At 36.8% G+C, this 27148-nt stretch overlaps 1 protein-coding gene across 3 annotated transcripts in view; it reads right to left on the bottom strand.

Moving 5' to 3' along the window:
* LOC127447376 (double-stranded RNA-specific editase 1-like) overlaps positions 1-27148 on the bottom strand; it is a 216039-nt gene that overhangs the window by 67509 nt on the left and 121382 nt on the right. For all 3 annotated transcript variants that reach the window (XM_051709208.1, XM_051709211.1, XM_051709209.1), the window contains exon 3: positions 19274-19321. The gene's annotated coding sequence lies outside the window, so the exon portion shown is untranslated. The remainder of the gene's footprint in view (positions 1-19273; positions 19322-27148) is intronic.

Below are 27148 nucleotides of genomic sequence, written 5' to 3'. Positions count from 1 at the left end.
TGTTGACACAATTCAGTATTGATGTGATTCCATCACAACTGTCATTTTGATATATCGATGTGCTATTATTTTACAATAATAGAATGTATATATTTTCTGTATAACCAAGTTACGTTACACTAATGAATGGGTCTTTTTGCATTATCTTGAACATTGTCTAGCATTCATTTCATGTGTTACTGTAGTTTACTTTGCTGAATAATTACAGATTAACTTTATGTCAGTTACTGTGAATCACCATACCTGACTTTTAGTATAAAGAGAAGATCGTTAGCATTAGCAGGCAAGGTCAAGTTAGCTAAAATGACACAGAGCAATCCTTATGGCACTATATTTCACATGCTTTGCAGTTATGTAAGCTAGTTTATCTGTCCAATAAGAAGAACGCCAATTCAGTGTCAGTTGTGATCCCCAAAACTGAACGAAGGTCCCTCTAGGAATCAAATGCCCTGCCGATGTTCACTCTAGTTTTCGCTCAACCACGATCACGTTACCGCTTAGCCAGACGGGATTCAGTAAATGGTTTTTGTGTAGGAGTTGGTGTTGTGTTTGGAGCCGGCCGTTTGCTGGATTGCTTAGACATCTCTAAGATAACGTTACCTAGTGTTGCAGACTGTCTGTTGACACTGTTGAATAGCGGAAGAGACGCTACTGTCTGAGGCAAGGCTCTCAGGAGCGCGCAAAACATCACATCCTTTGGATTTTCCTGGCAAAAGCGACCCGCTCCCTTCGCATGAAAATAAGTCAACAGGCTTTAATAGGCAACCTAGGAAGTCCGGGAAGGGCTCTTTTTTAAGTTGCGTTACAAGCTGTTCACACATTGGCAAAAAAACAAAATTTGTTACATATTGCACCTTTAAAAGTAGACATTTTAAGCTTTCTTTAGACACATTCGCGGAGTTTCAGTTAATTTTTGTGACGTGTTTCAGAAAGATGCTCGCGGAGACAGAGACGGCTGAAAGCGCACCCTGTTTACTTTCAAGGTTAAGCACAAGGTTTTGTTGTTATTGTGAGTGTACACAAATAAAAGTAGACCCTTTATAGTCTCTAATGATGCCTTACACTTATCTGTATGCCCAAAAATTGAGTATTTTAAGTTCTTTCTGCTGTTATGAGGAACAAATCCAGCAGGACGTGCCGCCGTGTCCGTCGACCCCTGAGGGTTAACCTCTTTGCTTGGAGGAGATAGCCTCCTGTATCTCAACCATGAAAAATAATAAAGCTCCTGGCCTTGATGGCTTCCTTGCAGATTTTTTTTTAATGTTCTCCACTCAGCTATCCCCCTTACTATTAGAGCTATACAATCTTTCCTTAGATCAGGGCTTTTTAACCGCCATACTTGAATCAATAATATTAAGCCTTAATTTCCTTAATATTAAAGAAAGACAAAGTCCCTAACCTCTGTGGCAGTTACAGATCTGCTAGCCTAATTAATAATGACGTTAAATTATTAGCTAAAGTACTGGCCAAACGTTTAGATGTCCATCTGCCGACCGTTGTGTCAGACGATCAAACAGGTTACATACTAGGTCGTCAATTGTCATCCAATATATGCAGACTCTTAAATATAATCCTTACTCCATCTAGCTCATCAATGCCGGAAATGACAAATGTCACTTGTCGCTGAGAAAGCTTTCGACCAGGTAGAATGGGACTACTTACTTCGCTCTGGCTATAGAGCCTCTCTCTATTGCCTTAAAATCTACTTCATTATTTTCAGTTATTCATAGAGGAAGGGAACATCGTGTCTCATTATACGCAGATGATCTCTTGTTATATGTTCAAGACCCGCTTAACTGCACGGATAACATAATACATCTGTTGAATGAATTCGGTTTTATTTCAGGTTACAAGTTGAACTTGTGTTTTCCCATAAACAATTTGGCAAAACAAATCCCTTCAGATATGCTTCCCTTTCACATGTCTCCCACAGGTTTTCATTATCTAGGGGTTCACATCTCAAACTCATTCAAATCACTACACAAAGAAAAATTTTACTAAATTAATAGATCGCATTAAAGTAGACCTTCAGCGCTGGAGCAATCTTCCACTCTCGTTAGTAGGCAGGATTGAATCAGTAAAAATGAACGTCCTACCACGAATTCTATTTTTATTTCAGACCCTTCCCATTTTTCTTCCCGAATCTTTTTTTAAGTCATTTGATGCCATTATATCTTCGTATATCTGGCTGGTAAACCTCCACGTGTACAGAAGATAACGCTTCAAAAACCAAACAAGATGGGGGGTCTTGCACTGCCAAATATGCTTTTTTACTATTGGGCAGATAACATCCAGAAAATATATGCATGGTGTAATTCCCCAGAGATTAACTGGTGTATCAAAGAATCTATCTCCTTTAAGTCGTCCTCGTTACACGCATTAGTTCTTGACTCCAGCTCACTACGCCCCTCTTAAGTACATCAACAACCCGATTGTGCTTTCCTCGCTAAGAATTTGGAACTAGTTTCATCAGCATTTAGGATTAAACACACTGTCTACTCTTATCACACATTTGTGACATTCAAAGACTTAAGTATGTTTCATATTTCTAAATCCAATCTATTATGATATTTTCAATTACGGGACTTTGCTAGAGTACACTTTGAATTCTTTCCTCACCAGCCAAAAAAAGACTTTGATAGATGATGTAGTCACTTCTGAAATCACGTAGCCACATATCCTCAATATATGACCTGCTACACTCCTCACAATCACCTTCTCTTTCTGGTCTCAAGGAAACCTGGGAGAAGGAGCTCGGATTAGAACTTGATGGGGATCTGTGGAATAATGCCCTTGCTAAAATTAACTTGTATATGCGCTCGTTTGAACCTTGTCCAGTTCAAGGTGGTTCACAGAATTCATTACACCAAAGCAAAATTGAAGAAACTTTCTTTAACAGTGTTGCATTAGATGCTCGCTATCTTCGGCAGACCATACACATACATTCTACACATGCCCCAAACTGAATTCATACTGGTCATCTTTCTTTTATATTACCATCACTGGAGATCTGAATCAGAGCTGGTTGGTTAATGGCTTACAACTCTTATGAAGGGTTTTATGAAAAGTCTATGGAAGAAATGAATGGGGAAAATACTTCCGAAACCCAGATGGCTGAAAAAGTGGGCGGGCACTGTTGTGCTCTATTCTGCGAACTTTGCTCATGCACACACAGTTTCAGATAAAAAAAAATTTTTTGCCAATCACCTCAGCCAAATGCCATGTGACTAATTTCTAATTACAGGAAAACCACGTCATGACAACTCTGATTGCTAATGGCACCACAATAATGCGCACAATCCCAAGCCCTTCACTAGTGACAGGGAAAAATATAAATCACATAATTCCAACTTCACAAGATTTTAATCATTGCAATTTAATTATTGCGAACAGAAAAGAACAGAAGAACAAACAAATAAGAAAACAAATTAAAGAATGAACACAAAAGAAAAGAGAAATGAAAGAATGAAATAGGGCTGCACGATTTGGACAAAAAAAAAAAAAAAAACATATTGGGATTATTCTAAAAAATATTTTAGAATAATCCCCTGGGTAGCTCAGCGAGTACTGACGCTAACTACCATCCCTGGGGTCACGAGTTCAAATCCAGGGTGTGCTGAGTGATTCCAGCTACCAAATTGGCCCGGTTGCTAGGGAGTCACATGGGGTAACCTCCTCGTGGTCGCGATTAGTGGTTCTCGCTCTCAATAGGGCGCGGGTAAATTGTGCGTGGATCGCGGAGAGTAAAATGAGCCTCCACATGCGGAGTCTCCAAGGTGTCATGCACAACGAGCCATGTGATAAGATGTGCAGATTGACGGTCTCAGAAGCGGAGGCAAATGAGACTTGTCCTCCACCACCCGGACTGAGGTGAGTAACCACGCCACCACGAGGACCTACTAAGTAGTGGGAATTGGGCATTCCAAATTGTAAATAAATAAATAAATAAATATTGCGATAGAAATAATGAATTAAATAAACTAAAGAAAGAAAGTCACTGCAAGATATTAATAATCGGTCACTGGCTAAATATTTTTTTATATTATAAGAACATTTGTGATTTGCGTTACTGTAAAAATATATACTGTATAAGGCATAATGTACAGTTGTTATCGCAAATAAACAGAGAAGGTGGTTAGACTGTACAGTGTCCTGGCTACCACCATATTAAATAAATAAATGGACATGAAATATTGATTTGAGTTTAAATTATGTAATGTGACAAGAGATCGTGCAGTCTCCAGAAACAATGAAATTCCATCTTGGGTTAGCGTCTGAATTCTGATTAACCTTTTAGTGTTTCATTTGAGAAAATGGCCATCTGACTGCTCGCTATCCTGCTGATTACACAACTTCTTGCCAAATAAATAACTGGACACAAAATATTGATTTGAGATGAAATTATTTTATTAGCTTACTGTAGAGATCGCAGTGGGATATACGAAAAGTTGGAAAGATCACTTGCAATACCCAGATGAGCGGTCTGATATCAATTTTTCCAGTCATTATTCAGAAATATCAGACCACTGGATGGTGCAACTGACCAATCAGAATCAAGTATTCCAGAGAGCCATTTAACAAAACAATCAAAAATTTGCAATGTACATGTTGCTTGCAAAAAATAAATGAATAATATTTTGTCAGAATGCATGGCTACTTTTGAATGGCCTTCAATTGAGAAAGATGCTTTTTGAGCCCAGATGGTGCAGTTACAACATTTACCAGCAAAGGCTAACTGGGTCATGCAGTGCGTGTGCGTGTGTGTGTGTGTGTCTGTTTAATCCTCAGCTCTCTCAAGCTACACTGGACAGGCAGGGAAAGTTTGCTGTACTCAGCACTATGTATCATCCTGTCTTCTCTCGTCTGCCTCCCTCTCTCTCTCGGCTCGTCTCCTTCCCTGCCTATTCTCCTCGCCTCAGCGGCCCCGCTACTCACAACAGATGACTATCACTGTATTCCTAATTCAAGGCCAGGTCAGTTACTCCAATATCCACAGGGGGAAGGCAGCGCTGTGTGCGTGTATGCCTGAGCAGACTAAACACTGAATTTTACACCCGGCGGCTGGGTTATTAGCAGATTTGAAGGTAGCGTTGATGGACAGGCAGTAGAGCTGAGCATCAGAAACATCAGAGGATGATAAGCAGAGGTCGACTGCTATTGTTTTTTAATTGTCTGACGCCGATGCGATACCCAAAATGCAGAGTGGCCGATACATCACACAATTTAATATAATAGTACATGACATGTAGATAAAAAAAAAATAATAAAATAAAAAAAATCTAAAAAGGTAATTAACTTTTATTTAGCATTACATTTACTCAAACTATCACACAAAACGTAACTTTGTAAAAATAATAAAATCTTTAAAAATGTGATTTTTTTGTGTTTTAGATGGTAGATTTACATACCTCAGATGGCTCACTCACGTGCAAGCAGGCAGACTCGGCACAGTCACAGCTTAAACTAATTGGCCCGAATGGAAAATTAAATCGCCGGACACAGATAATTTAGAAATACTAAATATCGGCCAAACTATTCGGCCTCTGTGACTCATGTGCTAGTACTGTCAACACAACCTCAGCTGTTTCCCCATTAACTCCACCAATTAATGACAAAGATTGAAATAAATAAAGAAACGATGGAAAGAATGGACAAGAGAACAAAAGTATTAAAAAAAAGAACAAAAAAGAAAAGAAAAGAAGAATGAACAAACAAATGAACAAACAAAATAAAATACAACAAAGTAAACAAAAGAAAAAAGAAAAAAGTTGACAAAAGAATGAATCAATTAAAATAAAATAAAAAAAATAAACAAAGAAAGAGAGAGACAGAAAGAATAAAAGAGATAGGGGAGAGAAAGAAAGAAGATAAAGAAAATTGACAAAATGAATGAATAAACAATAAGAAAAAGAATGAACAACAGAGAAGAAAAAATTTTTACAAAAGAAAGCAAAATGGAAAAAGAAAAGAATGAACAAAATGAGTGAACAAATGAAAAAAGAGAAAGAGAGAAATAAAAAAGAGATAAAGAAAGAAAAGAAAGAAATAAATTAGATAAAAGAATGAACAAAATGAATGAATGAAAGCACAAACAATTAAAATAAACAAAAAAGAGAGCGAGAGAGAGAAAGAACCAAAGAAATAAAAAGAGAAAAAAGGGAGAGAAAGAAAGAAAGAAAGAAAGGACAAAATGAATGAATAAATAAATGAATAAATAATAAGAAAGTAATGAACAAGAGATAAGAAAAATAAAAATGAAGAAAGCAAATTTACACTGCAAGACTTAAAGCTCAGAGCCGATCTTTCGACCCTATCTGATTTTTTGTCCTGCCTGTTTACATTCACTTAAGACATAACTGACTGGGTTTACCAAGACACTATATGCTGTCAGTCAGCACTATTTACATTTATACATTTAGCAGACGCTTTTATCCAAAGCGACTTACAGTGCACTTATTATAGGGACAATCCCCCCAGAGCAACCTGGAGTTAAGTGTCTTGCTCAAGGACACAATGGTGTTGGCTGTGGGGATTGCACCAGCAACCTTCTGATTACCACCTATGTGCTTTAGCCCACTACATCACCACCACACTATTTATTTTACATTCCCATACAAGCATTCATTCACCAGCTTCAAGCACAATCAAGGGATGATTTCACAACTGAGCCCGCTGTATGTCGTCACTGATAAAGGTAATTAATGATACTGGTTAAGACTGTATTCCAAAAAAAAGTTTATATGCTCCATAGAGTATACATACTGTATATTCAGAATATTCCTGTACACGTGGCTAAGGATAAACTAAAACATTCTCATTCTTTTGCTGATATTCTCTTCTGGAAACACTAGAGAGGCTCGCTCTTGCCATTTATTACATCGCATTTCGCTAATTGTGAACATGTAATTTAACAACATAATTATTGATATCCTCATCATGGTAAAATATGTGTGCACACAATCAGCCTTGAGCATACTGTAAAACTGTCTGATAGACTTACAGACCTTTCACCAATTCCCTTTCAAGTTTGAAATGTCTCCTCATTGCAAATGCGTGCTTCACATTTCACATGTTGCCTAACGTCTAGTATCTCCAGAATAACACTGTTATACAGTACACATATCACCCTGTTGCCACAGCAGCCATATCACCCTGGAGCTCTGGTTACCCACTGAAGCTAAGCAGGGTTGAGCCTGGTCAGTACCTGGATGGGAGACCTCCTGGGGAAAACTAATGTTGCTGCTGGAAGAGGTGTTAGTGAGGCCAGCAAGAGGTGCTCACCCTGTGGTCTGTGTGGTCCTAACACCCCAGTATAGTGACAGGGACACTAAAAAGGTACTGTCCTTCGGATGAGACGTTAAACCGAGGTCCTGACTCTCTGTGGTCACTAAAAATCCCAGGGCACTAAGAGTAAGGGTGTAACCCCAGTGACCTGGCCAAATTCCCCCCATTGGCCCTTATCAATCCTGGCCCCCTAAAAATCCCCATCCCTGAATTGGCAATATACCTGTACTCTCTCCTCTCCACCAACAGCTGGTGTGTGGTGAGCGTACTGGCGCACTATGGCTGCCGTCGCATCAACCAGGTGGATGCTGCACACTGGTGGTTGTTGAGGAGAGTCCTCTGTTCAGTATGTAAAGCACTTTGAGTGCTATATAACATTCATTCATTCATGCACACAGATTCTTCTCATGTCAAAAATACAAGGAGAATCAGATACGAGTGTTTAGACGCAGTTGAGATGTCCAGATATCGGATATGTATCTGATTTAAAACCACATTTGGAAGCGGCTCAGATCGGATGCGAAAAATCCTATCTCACAGTGTTTTTGCGGTTTATCCGATCTGTGCTAGATATCTGTGAAAAAAAACAAACAATCGGAATTGGTTGACAGTGTAAATGCAGAGCTCAGCTATGAGAGCTCAGCACTGGCAGATGTTATGTGTTAGATGTGGGTGGGCAGCTTGTTTAAGAATTATTAAACAAACATTAGCAGCCATTCAGATTGCAAACCTGCAGTTAATGAGCCTGAGAAATGGAGCGATGACTTCAGCATATCTCTGGCTCCTCTGAGAGTGGCTCAATTACTGTCTCCACAAACACACACTTCCAATACAGAACAAAAGAATTTTCCTTGCAACCACTCCACCACCGCATACTGATCAAGGCTGGTCATTCCATAGTAATGTCATGCTGGTGTTACAAACTAATTCTCTATAAGACTGGAGTGCAAGAGCACTGTGAATGTGTCTCTGTCTTCTAGTGGCAGGAGTTTAAAACTGTTGTCTTAATCAGCAAAGTGGGTTGGCACCATTTGTTATGATGAAAACAGACGTGTGTTCCAAGTGAGCGCTAACATTTTGCTCAGACCAGAGTGGAAAGTTTGACACTTTACCAACACACCACGTCACGCATACTCAAATGAACTTCAGTTTACTGTTAAAATTCAATTGATAAGCAAAGAAAAGTAAAATGGTATCACTTTAAACCTGATGGTAACGCTTAAGTGATAAAGCAAGGTGCGCTATCGCAGACATAAACATACTGTAAACTGTCTTAAGAGAATCTTGCTGAGCAATTTAGTTAAAATATCAACATGCTTATAGCTACTTACCAGAATAATAACATGTTATTTTAATGGCATAGATATTTGAAGGTAAGTATCACTCCCTTGAATACTGAGGTTTGTTACCGCCTAAGCAACACAAGAGTGCACATTATGCATGTTCAACAGGGCACAATTGAAATGCGTAAGAACTTGCGTGAATTATGTTTCTAGCTTAAAAAGAGATACATCTCTGTTCTTCACAGTAAAGTTGCTATGCATGTTCATACAGCAAATAGCATATAATAAAGTGAGGCAAGCAATGGTGATCTTCCCCAGATGCATGATCATCAGACAGTGCACGATCCATTCACTCCATCAGAGAAGCCTCATTTCCTCCAGTCTGCTGGCTGGGCAGAAATCTCTTGCACATGTCATCAGCAGCCCATTGTGGATGGTTTAAATGACATGAATGCATAAGACAGACATAGGAAATTATTTCAACTGTATGGATTCTCTGCCTGGACTACCATTATAGCCATAATTATTTACTTACCCTGATGTTGTTCCAAACCAGTATGCTGTTATTTTTTCAGTGAAACACAAAAGGACAAATTTATGATGCATCTTTTCACTTTTGCAATGCAATCTCAAGTTCTAAAAAGAACAAAAAAAGACCATAAAACTAGTACGTTCAACATGTGTGTTATATTCCAAGTCTTCTGAAGCAATACAACAGCTTTGTGCGGGGAACAGACTGCAATTTAACTTGTTATTCACTGAAAATCTTTCTGCCCACTGAAGCTTACGTTAAGGCCAAAGTATACTTCGGTTTTCCGCATTCAGCATCTGATCGTGCACAGTATGTGTGATGCAAATTTCATCATCAGCACTGTCTGCGAGCGGCCCTGACTTTCTCGACATGGGACAGTCCTTGTCTCTGCGCATTGGAGCATGCGCCTGCCGTTGACTGTACTAAAAGAGTATCACAAAGCAGTCATAGTGCGCATTCAACCATGTGCAAGCCGATCCAGCACGTGAAAAAAAAATCTATCAATCCATGATTATCAGTGAATAACGACTAATTTACAGTCAGTTCTTCATACAAAGCTATTGTACAGATACAGAAGACTTTGAATACAACGCAAGAGTCATATGGACTACTTTTATTGTGCTTTTTCTGTGTTTGTTAGGGCTTGTAGTCACTATAAATTCTCATCGTATGACAAGAGCTGTATTAAGATTCTTCAAAATATCTCCTTTGCGTTCTACGGAAATATAACAGCATACAGATTGGAACAACATGAGGGTGAGAAAAGAAAGACAATATTTTCATTTTTGAGATGTCAGGTTTGTGATTTTCAAGGCCCTCCCACTTCCTAAATGCACAATTATGACTAATGCTGCATGAACCATGAGTGACACAAAGTCAAAGATACCTCACAGCCAGCTAAACGTCAGATTCAGCAGCGCTAAAAGAAGACTGTACTGACACAATGCAGGCCAACCAGCCGCATGAGTAAGGGAATTACAGCACAGAGAAATCATGCTAAGAAAATTCAGTTTTTCTGCCTCCTGTCGGCACCTGGGGCCAGATAAGAGGAGACAAACTCACAGGTTTGACAAAGCCGTCTTAAGTTGGCAGGCGGCATTAGGGGTTGTGAGGCATGCTGAAAACGTCACTTCAGCAGCGAAGGATTTTTACAACTTTATACCGTGCGTGCCATTGAAGAGATGGTAACCCTTACAGCCTCGTTGTCATTCCCATTAAAAACCAAAGATGGTGCTAGTGTGAATAAGGTCCATAACGGCACATATTTTAATTTAAATGTAGTTAATATTCAAAATGTAATAATTCTCAAAATTTAATAACACTGTGAGCACATAATGTAAAAAAAAAGTTTAGCTAAATGTAATAACAGGTTTTTAAAATCAAATTTAAGACTTTTTAAGACCTTTTTCAAGACCTGAACAAATAAAAATTAAAAATCACAATCTAAAAAAAAGTTAAAATACTCACGTTTTCCACAAATATATCACATTAAAATTGGTTTATGTACCATTATATAAATCTATAAATCTATTATAAAAAAAAAAAAAAACTATTGGCAGATGAATTGCCTTTCAACACATCGTCGTATCAGCAAAATCCAATATTATATAAATAAATATAATTTAGAGGTCGACCAATATTGGATTTTGCTGATACGACGATGTGTTGAAAGGCAATTCATCTGCCGATAGTTTTTTTTTTTTTAATTGGTAGCCTATATTAAATGTTCTTAGTCTTTCCATCCTGTGATGTGGAGGGCCAGACAGAGGCTACAAGAATCCAAATGTAATTAAATTCCAGATGCAGTTTATGGTGCAACCAAAATACTAATAACCAGGGGGGATTTGATACATAGCGCAAAACTTTTAATTTTAAAGGCTAAACTACGCCGGGGACTCTTATTTTGAAATGTTTCAGCTTCACAGTTTCTAGCTGCTCATTCAAACAGATAAAGGAAATAAAATGTGCACTCCTAAAATAATCTACAACGTATTATAATATAAACAAATAAAAGTAAACATTGTCATATTTCATCAACTCTACATCATCATCAACAGTTGATCTTTAGTGATAGCTTTTCATACATTTCCGATATTATTGCTTAATGATTGTGAACTGCTCTGCAACAGCTGAAAACACTCACAAGCCCCCGCGTGCTTGGAGAAAATACAGCGCCGCGTTTTCACTTTGAAGGACGCAGCACATGCATTTATTGAATTAAATCGTATTGTTTTGAATTTGATAATCGCATTAGGTCATATCACAATTCCTGTCTTTCCGCCCCCAAATTTAAGACCACTTTAAATGATAATTAAGACTTTTGTTGAATCATTTAAGATATTTAAGACTTTTTATGACTTTAATTTTGGAAAACTGAATTAAAGACATTTTAAGGATCTGCAAGAACCCTGAATAAATCTATTAATAAATAATACCATAATTAATAATAAAAAATAAAAAAACGTTTGTTACATTATGCGCTCACAATATTATAACTTTTTGAGAATTTTTTCATTATGAACTCACAAAAAAACATTTTAATGAAAAATGTAACTGTCATATTGTCTTAATTTTCAAAACAAATCAATGGTATTCTTTTTAAGGCATAAAAAAACCCATTGGCATTCCTTAACAGCAGTACATTTTTTTAAATCTGAATTTAGCCTTAAACTACGCGCAGTGATCGGGAAAGGATATAAAAGAGTTCAGTGCTAGAGAAAAATTATATTCAGGAGTATAGCCCTGAATGCCCAGTGCTATATGCCCCTGAGTGTTTGCGGTGTCCATAGCTATCACCGCTCACTTCCAGTGTAGAAAAGGGCTGAATTCCAAACAGCATTTTTGTGCCTTTTGAAGGGCACTGCGGGAAGGGGACGCCATTCGAAGGGTTGTTCCAAACAAAAGTGAAGAGAAGAAAATGTATATTTTTTTGACAAAAGGCCCTACCACAAGGCTTTTAGCAAAGGGTACGTTCATACAGTAATCCCATGCTACCTACCAAAGTACCTACTTCAAGGGCACTGCCCTTCCGAGTAAGTAGGGCAGGGATGCTCACTTTCGAATAGAATTCGCTAACGTTTAGAAGGGGGTCTCGTTGTATGATGTTTTGCTGGCCAGATAGAACCAATCTGGAGTCCAGATCAGGACCGGACTATTTGTATATACAGTACATATACTGTATGTATAAACTGACTAATCATTAACACACTAGCTGAACACTGCATTTTATGCATACAGGACTGTATATTATACTCTGTAGTTGTTTTTGATTAACAACATTTCAGCACACATTTACAAAATATGTTAGAGAGTAGGACGACTTCTTACAGCAAAAGAAAAAAAAACACTTTAAAACCAGTAACTTAATAATAATAAAAATAATAATAAAACAATGGAACACTTCAAAGCAACTCAAAATCATGGAGCAGGTAACAATCACAAAATTATTACATTTATTTATGAATTTGTTACTGGTGAGTTCACAATGTAGCCTAATACATTTCCCATATTTAATAACCTATTACATTCGGCAAAAAAATAAAATAAATAAATAAATAAAAATAAAAATAATAATATATATATATATATATATATATATATATATATATATATATATATATATATATATATGTGTGTGTGTGTGTGTGTGTGTGTGTGTATACACACACACACACACACACACACGCGCGCGCGCGCGCACACACACACACACACACACACACATACACCAATCAGCCACAACATTAAAACCACCTGCCTAATATTGTGTAGGTCCCCCTCGTGCTGCTAAAACAGCGCCAACCTGCATCTCAGAATAGCATTCTGAGATTCTATTCTTCTCACTACAATTGTACAGAGCGGTTATCTGAGTTACCGTAGACTTTGTCAGTTCGAACCAGTCTGGCCATTCTCTGTTGACCTCTCTCATCAACAAGGTGTTTCCAGCAGCAGAACTGCCGCTCACTGGGAGTTTTTTTGTTTTTGGCACCATTCAGAGTAAACTCTAGAGACTGAAAATCCCAGGAGATCAGCAGTTACAGAAATACTCAAACAAGCCCATCTGGCACCAACAAACATCCACGCAATCATCTAATCAGCCAATTGTGTGGCAGTGCATAAAATCATGCAGATACGGGTCAGGAACTTCAGTTAATGTTTACATCAACCATCAGAATGGGGAAAAAATGTGATCTCAGTGATTTCGACCATGGCATGATTGTTGTTGCAAGACAGGCTGGTTTAAGTATTTCTGTAACTGCTGATCTCCTGGGATTTTCATGCACAACAGTCTCTAGAATTTACTCCGAATGGTGCCAAAAACAGAAAATATCCAGTGAGTGGCAGTTCTGCTGCTGGAAACACCTTGTTGATGAGAGAGATCAACAGAGAATGGCCAGACTGGTTCGAACTGACAAAGTCTACGGTAACTCAGATAACCACTCTGTACAATTGTGGTGAGAAGAATATCATATCAGAATGCTATTCTGAGATGCGGGCTGGCGCTGTTTTGGCGGCACGAGGGGGACCTACACAATATTAGGCAGGTGGTTTTAATGTTGTGGCTGATCAGTGTATATATACTGTATATATTAAGTTTTTTTGCTCATAACTTAATTATGTAAAGAGGAAATTATTATAAACATTAGGCTTTGTTTCACGTACATATTACATTATGTACTGTGATTACATCATGAGTTGCTTACGTGAATTCATAAATGTAATACATTTCTTAGAATATAATACCAATTACATCATGTAAAAAAAGTTATTACATTATGCACAATTTTATTACGTTTTGAGAAGAATATTACATTACATTTATTATGATTCACTTAATACATTATGTGTAGTTATTACATTACGCATTATTATGTTATAAGTTGCAACAGGGTGGAATTGCTCACCCTACTACTGGACAGGTTAAGAAACAGTTCTGTTCCAAAACACAGTGAGCTGTCTACTAAGGCCACATCCACACTTATACATTTTAATTCACATTGATTGAAATAAATTTACCCCTACCCTCCACACTAGAAACCGCTTCCCTCCAGTAAAAAAAGGAATGTTTCAAAAACACACTACAAAACCACATACCTTGTAAAACGATGATGTTAAGAAACTTAAAACGGAAACTAATCAGTGTTGATTGATGTGGCCTTAGAGGTCAGCTGTCTATGTAGGCAGTAGACAGCAAGGCAGCGAACTACACCACTGTAAGTTCTGGAACAAAGTCACGTTGCCATCTGTCTCGTTTTCTTGTGATTTTGTGTGATAGCAGAAGTTATTTTCCGTACACATACTAAAAAGCAACAATAATAAAGTGACAAATGAATATATATTTTCTACTTCAACACTCAAACCAAGCAACTTCCCCAAGTACAACAGTTATTACACACATTCACCCAAAGAGATGAAAACTTTCAAAGGTTCTCAAGTAAGATTTTTGGCAGGGAAACTGAAATTAGCATAATTAAATCAATGTGGATCTCAAACCGACACATTCACAAACTTTGAAGTCATTACCTACCGACCCAATTAGCAGTTAATTAACTTTTCTGCTTGCATTTCTACCCACCTAAGATCGTTCTATAAAATCTGCTGACTGTGCAAACAGAAAATTATCCTTTTAAATAATATTTCAAACCTACCTAAAAGGGAATATGTCTTTACCATGACATTCTCAGATATCAATGTAAAAAAGGACCTTCAAAATGACATTTTAATAGAAAAAGCTATGCAATCACTGTTAGTGAAATGTGCTCTAAGCGATGCAAGCTTACAAGAAGTCATCTTGACAAACTCAGCTTAAGATGCTTGCTGCAGGATTGCTCAAACGGTCTTCGTTCTTCCTGTTTGTGTAGCTCATCACCATGGTGATTCATCAGACACACACATGCTGCTCACTTCACGGCAGATTTAAACAATTCCAGTGTGAGCTTTCTGAAAATTAACTTGTAAAATGCAGGCAAAAAGGTGATTTCAAATGGCAAAAAAACAAAAACTTGCCATTTGAGACCAGTTACAGGACATAAGATATAAACTTTCTCTTAAAATTTGTATGAATTGCTAATCTAATATCCTGATATTGTTCAATTACCCTTTAAGTTAAATGTTAACCACATGCATTAAAGAAAACATGTTAAAAGACGATAACGCTCTTCTGTGCACAGATCGGCGACTACGCCTGGCCTTTTTAAAAGAAAGAGTTCTGACCTTTGCGCTCTGACCGTTTCTTGCGCCTCCGCTTGAATCTGGTCCTAATGAGACAGTAGTAGGCCCCCATGCAGTGTGCGGTGTCCAAAACAAGGGCCATGGCCACGTTTGACCTGTACTGTAGAGAGCACGTTACCTGCCTGCACTGTCCTGTGCTATATCTCTGAACCACTCAGTTAAGGTAGGAGCTGCCAGAACCCTTCCCTCTCTGTGCTCTACCACACCACACAAAAAAACACACGTACTATACTCCCCCTCCTCTCGCTTTGCTACTTAGTAAGAGGGAGAGAGAGGGAGAGAGAGGACACTAGTAGAGCTTTACAAAGAGCTTGCAAGGTTAGACTCGGAGTAAACAGAGAACACTGGAGATTACGCGCTAGAATTCAGTTTTCTTACTTTTCTTTTATCCATCCGGCTATTTTACCTGAGGCAAGAACAGTCTGGTCTTATCAGACTAGGCACTGCAAAATCACACCACGTTCAGCCAATTAAGGGCCAGGGTTCAGTTCATCAGATGGCCATGGTAAAGACAGAAATATAATTTTATAAAAGCACTTACATTGATTATTCTGTTAAAACTCATGTGTTATTTGAGCTGTAAAGTTGTTTAAATTGTTGTTTTTATGGTCGTTTTGAGGTTTTAGTTTACGGCATTGCAAGTCATGGCAACAAAGCTGTAAAATTGGATATAACTTTACACAGAAAAGGTTAGCAAGTGATTTTATCACACTAAAACCATGTTAACATGCATATTGTTAACATTTTGTGGCAATACTTTTGAAACAGTGAGAATTTTAACATTTATGGATTGGCCACATTCACTTCCATTGTAAGTGCCTCACTGGAAACCAGATTTTCTCTTTTAAAGAAAATGAGGGACGGGTTGAAATTCATTTTTGTGGTAATCAATATTATGCCACAAATGATGCTGAATGAGCTTAAATTGCATTGAACCCGGAATATTCTTTTAACTAATGTTAACATATACAACTTTTGAAAACGTATTAGTAAATATTAAAATAGACATTAACCAAGATGAATTAAAGCTGTAAAATTATTGTTAATAATTAGTTCATATTAAATAATGTTAACAAATGGAATCTTATTGTAAAATGTTTCCAATATGTCAGATCAACTATTATGATACATAAAATTAATCTTGCATGAAATGTAGCAAGTTTTAAAAGCATAAAATGGTGTTTTTGGTCCGTTTCACCTCTCTTTGACTGAAGTCAACAACTAAAATAATACATCAGAAGTTAATTTTGACAGTCTGTTGAATTTATATTAAATAACTTTAAAGGAATAGTTAGGGTTTAATACAAGTTAAGCTCAATCAACAGCATTTGTGGCATAATGTTGATTACCACAAAAAATGATTTTGACTCGTTCCAGTTCCAGTGAGGCACTTACAGTGGAAGTGAATGGGGTTAATCAGTAAACATTTTTTACATTTCAGTAAACAAGAGTTTAAAAAGAAGAATTAATGTAAGTGCTTTTATAAAATTATACGCTTCACATTTCTGCCTTTAAACCCTCCAAAAACTGGCTCCGTACACTTCCATTGTAAGTTTTATTTTAAAGAAAAGGAGGGACGAGTCGAAATAATGTTTTTTATGGTAAATCAACATTATGCCACAAACACTGTCGATTGAGCTTAACATCTATTGAACCCGGAATATTCCTTTAATTACAAAACCCCAAAATATTTAGCTATGTCCAAAATGTTGCGTTTCCCCCTATTAAACCACGTAAATGTGCTACCCTCAGACAGGTTTCTGAGTAGCAAATTGTGGGCAGACATGTGTTCAAACATATTTCTGCCTGTATCTTCCTGGCATCAGAAAGTTACGAAAGTATGCAACAAGCTGTTTTTGCAGCTTAGCTTCAGTAAATGGTCTTTTTTGGATTGTGGGGAAGTTTTGAATTCTAAAAAGTTACAATATGTGTTTAGAGTACATTGAACTCAATAGATCAAGGACAATTTGATTTCGCAAGAAATGGCCCCCTTTAAAATCACCAAGGACGGCAAGCAGAGGGGAAATAACCTGCTAATCTAAAAAAAATATAGATGAGAGAAAATAACTTTCATGCAACGCTTTGGCATTGGACGGATATTTTTAAGTAACCAAGACAGTGAAAAAAAAAAAAGAACATGCATTCATGCAACTTCTAAAGCTCAGAGGTAATACTTGATGTCGAGCTGCTGGGAATTTGGGAAAAACAGGAGAGTGGTTTACCCAAAGACAGCACTCAAAAAAACCACGTAAAAATTCAGTTTTAAACCAGCACTGATGACTACATTGTTAAATGTAACTATAATCAAATTGTCCTTCATTATGGAAATCATAATAGATATCATTATATTAATCTTGAAGTAATCTGAATATGTTTCATCTCAGCTGTAGTCTGAAGATATGAAAAAAACCCTCTTACGCCATCCTGTGGCCATAATTCAGATTTTATGTCACTTTCCACAAACTGTGTACAAATTGGTGTCCCATTAGTTGTACAAATTCCATGTTCTTTAGAGAGATGACTTCAAGATATGTTGGATAAACTATTATCCAACATATTAACATAGCATGAAAAATAGCTACTTTTAAACACATCAAATGTCTGTGACCAACTAACACTAATGCTACAACCGAAAGATCCATGTTGGCTTTTTTAATTTTAACTTTAATACATTTTATTGGAACCACTTAACAATAACGTTACATTAGTTAACCGTTAATGCAATAGTTAAAATGAACTACCAATTAACAACACTTTTACAGTATTTAATAATCTTGGTTAAATGTAAATTTGTAAAAAAAATTTACATTAAAAGTTGTATATGTTAAAATTAGATAATGCATTATGAACATGCACAATCAATGAACAATAGTATTTTGATAACATTAACCAAGGTTAATAAATGCTGTAAACAATATAGTTTTTTATACTTTGCATTGTTAGTTCATGATACCTAATGCATTTACTAATGGTAACGAATAGAACCTTAAAGTGTTACTATTTTTATAATGTTTATTTCTAGACAATAAACTCTTTTAAACTGCATTCAAACATGCCCTAAATTATGGTAACATGGTTGCAAACATAAAATTATTATTATTTTTTTTAAAAACTAGCTCATATAATATTTATTCCGATGTCCTGAGTTGATAATGTAAAGAAATCCAAGATACTGTATTGAATATAGGTCTAAAAGAGATTTTTGCATTTTCAGCTCTCCAGCACCCTCTACAGGATTGAGCTGGAATTACAACATTATCTCAAATACACTCAATCTATGCAGAATACACTCGATATGCAGAAAAGGACAGTTGGGCCAGTTTCTATGTAAAATCCAGGGCCGATTTCTTTTCCCAGTCCGCCCCTGGCTGTAGGGGCAAAATGTTCTAAACAAATGCAAATTGTATTTACTTGAAATATGTCAGACCTACAAATAGAAATTAGTGACCTTGGAAAACACTAGGTAGGGACCCCCAACAGTGTTCAATTATTGACCACATTAAAATAATATTTTTCCTTAAAGTCAACATGAAACACTGTTCTCAACTCGTTTTACTTTTATAATCTGATGCATTTCAAAGTAAAATGGGATATTCAATGAAAGAAAAATCTAGTGTGGGTCTTGATTTAATCCATCAAGATTTGGTTGGATTTAGAAAAGTGGACGTTACATACCAGAATCGAGCCAGGTGATTGGAGAAGAGGGATTGAGTGATGGAAATTCATGAAGTCAGCAATATATAACACTTTGATTAAGGATAACAAAGACAAACAAACTCCTTTTTAAACAAAAGGATCACTAATGAATCGAGCACAATAAAACCTGGAACGTGGATTAAAAAACAAAATGGGGTCAATTTTGATTTAATGTTGACTTTAAGATAACTACTATAGTAAACTAAGCCCTGTGTGTTGGGAGTAAATAAATGTAAGACTTACACACCTTGTTTTCCACTTGCTGTCAAAAAACCACTCCTGGTTGGCACAGAACCTACACAGAAGAAAGAAAGAAAAGAGCACTGAATACCAAATATAGTTATAACATCTCAGGCATTGTCTGACCAACCTCTATCAAAGGTCTTTACCTTTGTGCATATATTCCACCTCACTTTACAGAGACTCTATTCACTCTGACACTGCCTTCAGCATTTAGATGCAATCTTTTGCAGATTTCAGTCCCCTATATCACGTCATCGGCCACATAGGCTTTTAACAATCCAAGTTACTGATAATCTTCACCTGTAGTTGAATACCGTTAAAAATATGACCTAATGGGTATGCTAAATGCATCAGGTGACGTGTCATTCCAAGCACTGTCACATATATGAGAGCAATGTCCCTCATAAAAGTCAGAGTTGGAATAAAACTGGGGTTTTTATATGAAGAGGAAAAATAACAGTCCCTCAGTCCAAATCCACAAAGATTCCTGGCCAAGAAGAGAGAGAAATGGCTTGGAATTACAAGAGAGTAAAGGAGATGTAGGGTAAGGAGAATAACAGTAGGGCTGTCAACATGGCTGAGAAGCTCAATTAAAAATGATCACTGATATATTACCAAATTCTAACTGTATCCAAATTTTTAAGACATTATTTCAGGTAGGGGGAGAAATCTACAAGATATCTGATTTTTAAACGGATGTTGTCTCCTATGTCTACAAGAGGGCACAACAAATCAATATGAACCAATCAGCGCCATGCTGTAGCAATTGTTTATTGTGAAGAACATATCTAGCTGTTAAACATATGTGCATAAAATGATAAAGTCAAAAGATTTAGCCAGTTCATATTCTCAAATATCAAGTAAAATGAGAAAAGAAATGCTTCAATAGATGGTTCTATGTTAACTTAGTGGTGCACAGTAGTCTATACTGGTGCCATAGTACTACTACAGACTCAAGGCACAATAAACGTTCCTCAAGCTAAGCGCACAATACACGACTTGCAGTCGGCGCCTTGCAACTGTTTTTAGTCGTGCTGGTAAGCACACTATATGACTGATCCTAGACTAGGTGTCTCAAGTTTTTCGTTTTGGGCGATCACCGTTGCACCTGGTTGTCCCTTTTGACCCACTGTGTTCGGATTTCGAGGTGAGAGACTCTGATTTCATGATGACATACATCAATCATTACGTCTGTGTAATACTAAATGATAATAAAGTGCAAAAAAGTAAAAGAAGAAATTGAATGGGCTAAAAACCGGCGCACAGTTTCTCTTAATTACACTTGCAATAAAATAAGCACAAACTTGACATTTCGAGCAGAATTCGAAGTTATTTTAGCAGAATACATCTATAAACTGAGCTTCTGATGTGCGTGCTTCTCATATTTGTGTCCCTGCATGTTGATATCAAACACGCTGGAGAATTTTGTTCTTTTGTTTGGAAATTACAAGTTATTGTGCACGTACATGTATTTTATAAAAATTTTCCGATCAGACCGTTATTTTCCTTTACATCAGCACTCTTGTTTTTTAGGCAGCGCTCCACTATTGTAGCATTATGAGCTCAATTTGGTCAAAAGTGTTTTCAACCACCAGTGAATGTGTTTTGAAGTGGACACATCTTAAAATGGTTTGGACCCCTTCACAGCTGTCTTTAGCGGATGAAAAGGATTGCCCAAAATGCATCTTAAAATTAAGATAACTAAATGTATTCACAATCTCGCGCACAGTTTATTTGTGATAACATGTCAACAAACATTAAAGATGGCTTGTGCCCATTTATTGCGCTGATTTGCACAGCAAGGGGAAAAAATGAAACAAAAAACAGCTGTAAATAATGATGAGAACGCGGGTTAGGGAGATGTGGGTGATGTTTTATTTTATTTGATTATTTTTGTCTCCTGCTTCCCAATACCTTGCTCTCCTCTTGCGCTCTCTCTATATTTCATTGGCTGTTGTCCATTGCTGGTCTCACGCTTGTCGGGAAAGTGCGCACACCTGACGTCTCGTTAGCCAGATTTCAAGCAGGTAAGGTGCAAGTAAAAAAAATACAGTGTATAGGACAATAAATTATATTATATATATATATATATATATATATATATATATATATATATATATATATATATATATATATTCCCATGAAAAACACCAGATTCAATACAGTTTTACATGATTTGTAATGATTCATTAGGTTTATTGATAGACTAACATTGTTTGAGCTTCATCACTCACAAACGCAGCAAACTGATACAAGCGCTTATATGCAACATTACGATGACCAACTGTTTGTTCATGCATTTATTTGCTTAAGTGCAGCAAAAGAGTAGGCCTACAGTGTGGTTAATACTACTAATTCTAACATGTTTTATTTGTAAAGTAGTAAATAGGGTTGACAAAGTGCTTTTTGCACACACACACTGTAGCAGAAAATAGACAATACTTGAAAAAACACCAATAACTAGGGCAAATGAATAATCATTTATTTTTCAGTAAGTATTGTTTAGAATCAACCAATTACTGAATCAAATGCAATGCACCTTAATTTCGTGATAAAGTAATGGCATGGTATTTTTTGTGACAGTTATCATAATGTGAAAATCTCATACAGTTACACCCCTCACTGTTTGCATCACCAGAATCAAGAGCCTGTGAAGCAAGAGCTGCACTGGGAAGTTTTATAGGAGAAAACATAAAACAGCAACCCAATAAAATGTTTCTCAAACCCTAAAAGCCTGAATGTGTTCACTGAGAATAAGCAGAGATGTTCTAGCTAAATGGCCACATCACGCCATTTCTAGCACATACATGTATTTTGTTTGAACAGCTCCTATTGAGAAGCTAGTAGGAAGTTGTTACGCATATAAATTATGTATTTCACTTATTGGAGGAGTGAGAGTTCAACACCGACTAAGGTACTGAGGAGCACACAGCATTTCTGTGAATTTATCATCAAACCACAGCAAAGTGAGAGCAGTGAGTTGCTGGGAAACCAGCAGGGAACTACATATGAAAAATTTGCCTTGAACTTTGCAGGGCCTGCTAAGGTCAGTTTAAGAAAGAGCTCCAAATAAGATCTTTCTTTCCAAGAAAAATCTGTTGAGATATTTTTAAAAGGCCTACCGTTTTTAGATCTCCTTAAATAAGAATATAAGATCAATTTTATAATTAAGCAAAGAGAAATAGTGAGGGAAACTGACACTAATGCCGGAATGTGCACAAATGTTGCAAAGACATAAACGAAAGAGCATAGTATACTCTATGGAAAGCACTGTGTTCCATCCATTCAGCATCTTAAACGCATCAAAAACAACTGCTGAATGTTGTTTCAACATCCAAACAAAAGTGTTTAGGGAACCAAGCAGTAAGCTAATCAAAAAATAGTTCTTGTAGCTCAGCACATACTAGCAAAATGTATAGTCGTAGCTAAATTGAAATTCTCATTCAGATATTCTTGCGTGATTTACAGTACATGCAAGATTCATACAGTGCATTTAGCAAAGCAATAAGAGGCTGTGCATTACAATAATTTTACCATGGGTAAAAGGCTGTTCAAAACAAACGCATTCTTGAGAAAAAAAAAAAAAAAGCCAGACACAGTGCAACGAATAGAATAAAACACAGGTGTCTCAAGACAGATTTTACTAGTTGATTTAACAGTTCTTTTAACGTGACGCAACGTCTTAAAAACGTGCCGCCCCAATGCGAGCCGCAGAACATTTGGTTCAAAACGTCCATCTAACACGTTTACAAAGATAAACAAACAGCACAGATGGACGTGAAGAAGCGTTTGCTTGGTACGTTTTTTTAACCCATGGTTTCAACAATCTGTTTTCAATTTTACATTTGTAAATATTTAACAATGTTATATGTCAATACTATTACCAATACCAATTTCTGCACCACAACCTGGTGCTGTTGAACTGGGAGTACTGAGGAGTTTTTGGGGACATGGACTTGGAGGGAAGGGTTCAGATTTTAACTGGTTTTACTGATTTTATTTATTTTTCATTTTTACAGAAAAAAAAAAAAAAACTTTGGGGAGCTGTTTAGCTCATTATTTTTATATTTATACAGGTGCATCTCAATAAATTAGAATGTCGTGGAAAAGTTCATTTATTTCAGTAATTCAACTCAAATTGTGAAACTCGTGTATTAAATAAATTCAATGCACACAGACTGAAGTAGTTTAAGTCTTTGGTTCTTTTAATTGTGATGATTTTGGCTCACATTTAACAAAAACCCACCAATTCACTATCTCAAAAAATTAGAATATGGTGACATGCCAATCAGCTAATCAACTCAAAACACCTGCAAAGGTTTCCTGAGCCTTCAAAATGGTCTCTCAGTTTGGTTCACTAGGCTACACAATCATGGGGAAGACTGCTGATCTGACAGTTGTCCAGAAGACAATCATTGACACCCTTCACAAGGAGGGTAAGCCACAAACATTCATTGCCAAAGAAGCTGGCTGTTCACAGAGTGCTGTATCCAAGCATGTTAACAGAAAGTTGAGTGGAAGGAAAAAGTGTGGAAGAAAAAGATGCACAACCAACCGAGAGAACCGCAGCCTTATGAGGATTGTCAAGCAAAATCGATTCAAGAATTTGGGTGAACTTCACAAGGAATGGACTGAGGCTGGGGTCAAGGCATCAAGAGCCACCACACACAGACGTGTCAAGGAATTTGACTACAGTTGTCGTATTCCTCTTGTTAAGCCACTCCTGAACCACAGACAACATCAGAGGCGTCTTACCTGGGCTAAGGAGAAGAAGAACTGGACTGTTGCCCAGTGGTCCAAAGTCCTCTTTTCAGATGAGAGCAAGTTTTGTATTTCATTTGGAAACCAAGGTCCTAGAGTCTGGAGGAAGGGTGGAGAAGCTCATAGCCCAAGTTGCTTGAAGTCCAGTGTTAAGTTTCCACAGTCTGTGATGATTTGGGGTGCAATGTCATCTGCTGGTGTTGGTCCATTGTGTTTTTTGAAAACCAAAGTCACTGCACCCGTTTACCAAGAAATTTTGGAGCACTTCATGCTTCCTTCTGCTGACCAGCTTTTTAAAGATGCTGATTTCATTTTCCAGCAGGATTTGGCACTTGCCCACACTGCCAAAAGCACCAAAAGTTGGTTAAATGACCATAGTGTTGGTGTGCTTGACTGGCCAGCAAACTCACCAGACCTGAACCCCATAGAGAATCTATGGGGTATTGTCAAGAGGAAAATGAGAAACAAGAGACCAAAAAATGCAGATGAGCTGAAGGCCACTGTCAAAGAAACCTGGGCTTCCATACCACCTCAGCAGTGCCACAAACTGATCACCTCCATGCCACGCCAAATTGAGGCAGTAATTAAAGCAAAAGGAGCCCCTACCAAGTATTGAGTACATATACAGTAAATGAACATACTTTCCAGAAGGCCAACAATTCACTAAAAATGTTTTTTTTTATTGGTCTTATGATGTATTCTAATTTTTTGAGAGAGTGATTTGGCGAGTTTTTGTTAAATGTGAGCCAAAATCATCACAATTAAAAGAACCAAAGACTTAAACTACTTCAGTCTGTGTGCATTGAATTTATTTAATACACGAGTTTCACAATTTGAGTTGAATTACTGAAATAAATGAACTTTTCCACGACATTCTAATTTATTAAGATGCACCTGTATATTTAAAATTTCGATTCAAAAGAAATGCTGCTAGGAGCTCCCTCCACTTTATTTTTGAAAAAATAATGTTGATATGTTGTTTTCCCAATATTTTTCAAAAGATAATATTGAAATAATCTGTTTTGCATTGTATTTCATTAAACACATGTTCATAGGTATTTAAAGGATGTTTTGTGTTGGAGTTTGTGTTAGTGTAAATTTTGACACTAACATTTTCATTTTTACTGCAAATGTATATCGGCCCCAAATATCAGTTATCGGTCTCCTTGATTATTAATAATTGTTATCGTCCCTGAAAAAAACATATCAGCCAACCCCTACTAGGGGGCAGTGCTGCTGCTGAATTGCGCTGCAGAAAACACTGTCAAAATATTTTAGTATGGTGCTCCATCTGAATTGCACAACTTGGGAACCCTTAACAAAAAGACATTATAATCATATGATACCGTTTTTCTTTTTTTAATAGAACACAAAACATATTTCTTGTTCAGAATTAGTTCTTGGTTCCCAACCCTATGTTGTTTAACCCAGTAGTAATTATCCAATCCATAAAAAAATACAATAATAATAATAATAATAATGACTTCAGATAAAACTGTGTAAAACTGTGTAGTTTCTGATGCAACAACCATTAGATGCCAGAAATTACAAAGCTCACATACTGTACAGTGTTTGGGTCACATGGGGGCACTGTTGCTCTTTTCTTGCTCGTTCTTTCTGCCCCCCTCCCCCACCATATTATTTCTGTGTAAGATATCAAAAAGCATCCACTATATATTACAGAGTAATACCAAATCAAACTTAAATGTGGCAGCACTGCACTGTCACAACAGCTCCAAACAATGAAACCATTTAAATAACCTAGTCTGATAGAAAAAAAGAAAAAGATTGAGAAAGAGATTTGAGGAACATTCCAGCATACTGGTAACAATGCCTAAATTGCAAAAATTTTTCTTTTTCTTTTTTATGGCTAGAATAATCAAAAAATGCGCTCAAACTGTCAATCTCCTCAGCCTGTCTCTTCAGGGTCATATTTAGTATAGTGAATATGCTTTGATGGTTTAACAACAGCTTGAGGGCGAAGACTGCCTGAGGGTTCCACAGGAAACTGGGTTGAGAAGTTTCCAATGTCGAGCAAATAAGCCAGATATCAGTCAGGCAAATGCTGAGGCACAGCAAGGGCATGTGTGACTGCAATCTGCATTAAAGTGCATTGTGTGACCACAGCTAAAGTGTTGAGCGGGAGATGTTTAAGCAGCGCAGACAGTGAGGCGACAGGCTCCTCAGTCAAGCTAAACGGGAAGCAGGAGTCACGCATGTGTGGATCCGAGGGCTTGAACTTTCGCTGTACAAGGCAAAAGGCTAATTACAGATACACTCGCCATTACAAGGATGAAATTACTCCTCTATCAACACCCTTCCTCCCTTGCTCTTCTCTCCTCCGTAAGCATTTTAGTTGTCTGAGAAAAGAGGTGATAATGAGCTCTAACTGTTCTGTGTGCTCACTTTTGTTTTCCACTTAAACGTGTACTGAGTGATTTTTCTGTTTTTCATTTTTTGTTCTTTTGTGCTAATTGTTACATTTTTAAACCAAGAAATGAATAGTATTTTAAAAATGTATTTTAAAATGATGTACACTAGTGTTTTCCCAAATCGGTGACTGATACCAGTAAAATTCGTACGATTCTTGATACCAATTTCAACATCACAGCTAAAATGGTTAAAATGCTACTAAACGCTCCTTTAGCCTATTTAAAAAGTTAAATATAAAGGTAAATAATAAATGAAATCAAATGCATGTTTCCCTTAAGTGTTTCTCAATTAAGTTTTTTTTTTCCCATTTTGTTTATTTTTTAATCTCATGTTTTAAAGTTTAATTAAATTTCATCATCAAAATGCTGTCTAATGAAAATTAAAACAGAACAATTACTTTCCAACATACCATTGCATTTTTTACCAAATGAAGTGCTTCTGTAAAAATCCTCATTGCATAATCTAAAACACGGCATTGGTCTTATTTTGTCAAAACAATTGACGAAAACATTGATGAAAACTTAAATTCAGTACGGCAGTTCTATTGCTTGTAATATATTTCTTTAAATTATTATTATTATTATTATTACAGTGAATAATACATTTTGCTATAAAGTAAAATATTTAAATCTACTGCAATTTCTTCAGTTTAGCATGTGTAGCTTTATTTTGAATCAAGATATTA

The sequence above is a fragment of the Myxocyprinus asiaticus genome, chromosome 10 (assembly GCF_019703515.2).
Source record: "Myxocyprinus asiaticus isolate MX2 ecotype Aquarium Trade chromosome 10, UBuf_Myxa_2, whole genome shotgun sequence".
Taxonomy (NCBI): Eukaryota; Metazoa; Chordata; class Actinopteri; order Cypriniformes; family Catostomidae; genus Myxocyprinus; species Myxocyprinus asiaticus.
This window is presented reverse-complemented; position numbering and strand designations above follow the sequence as displayed.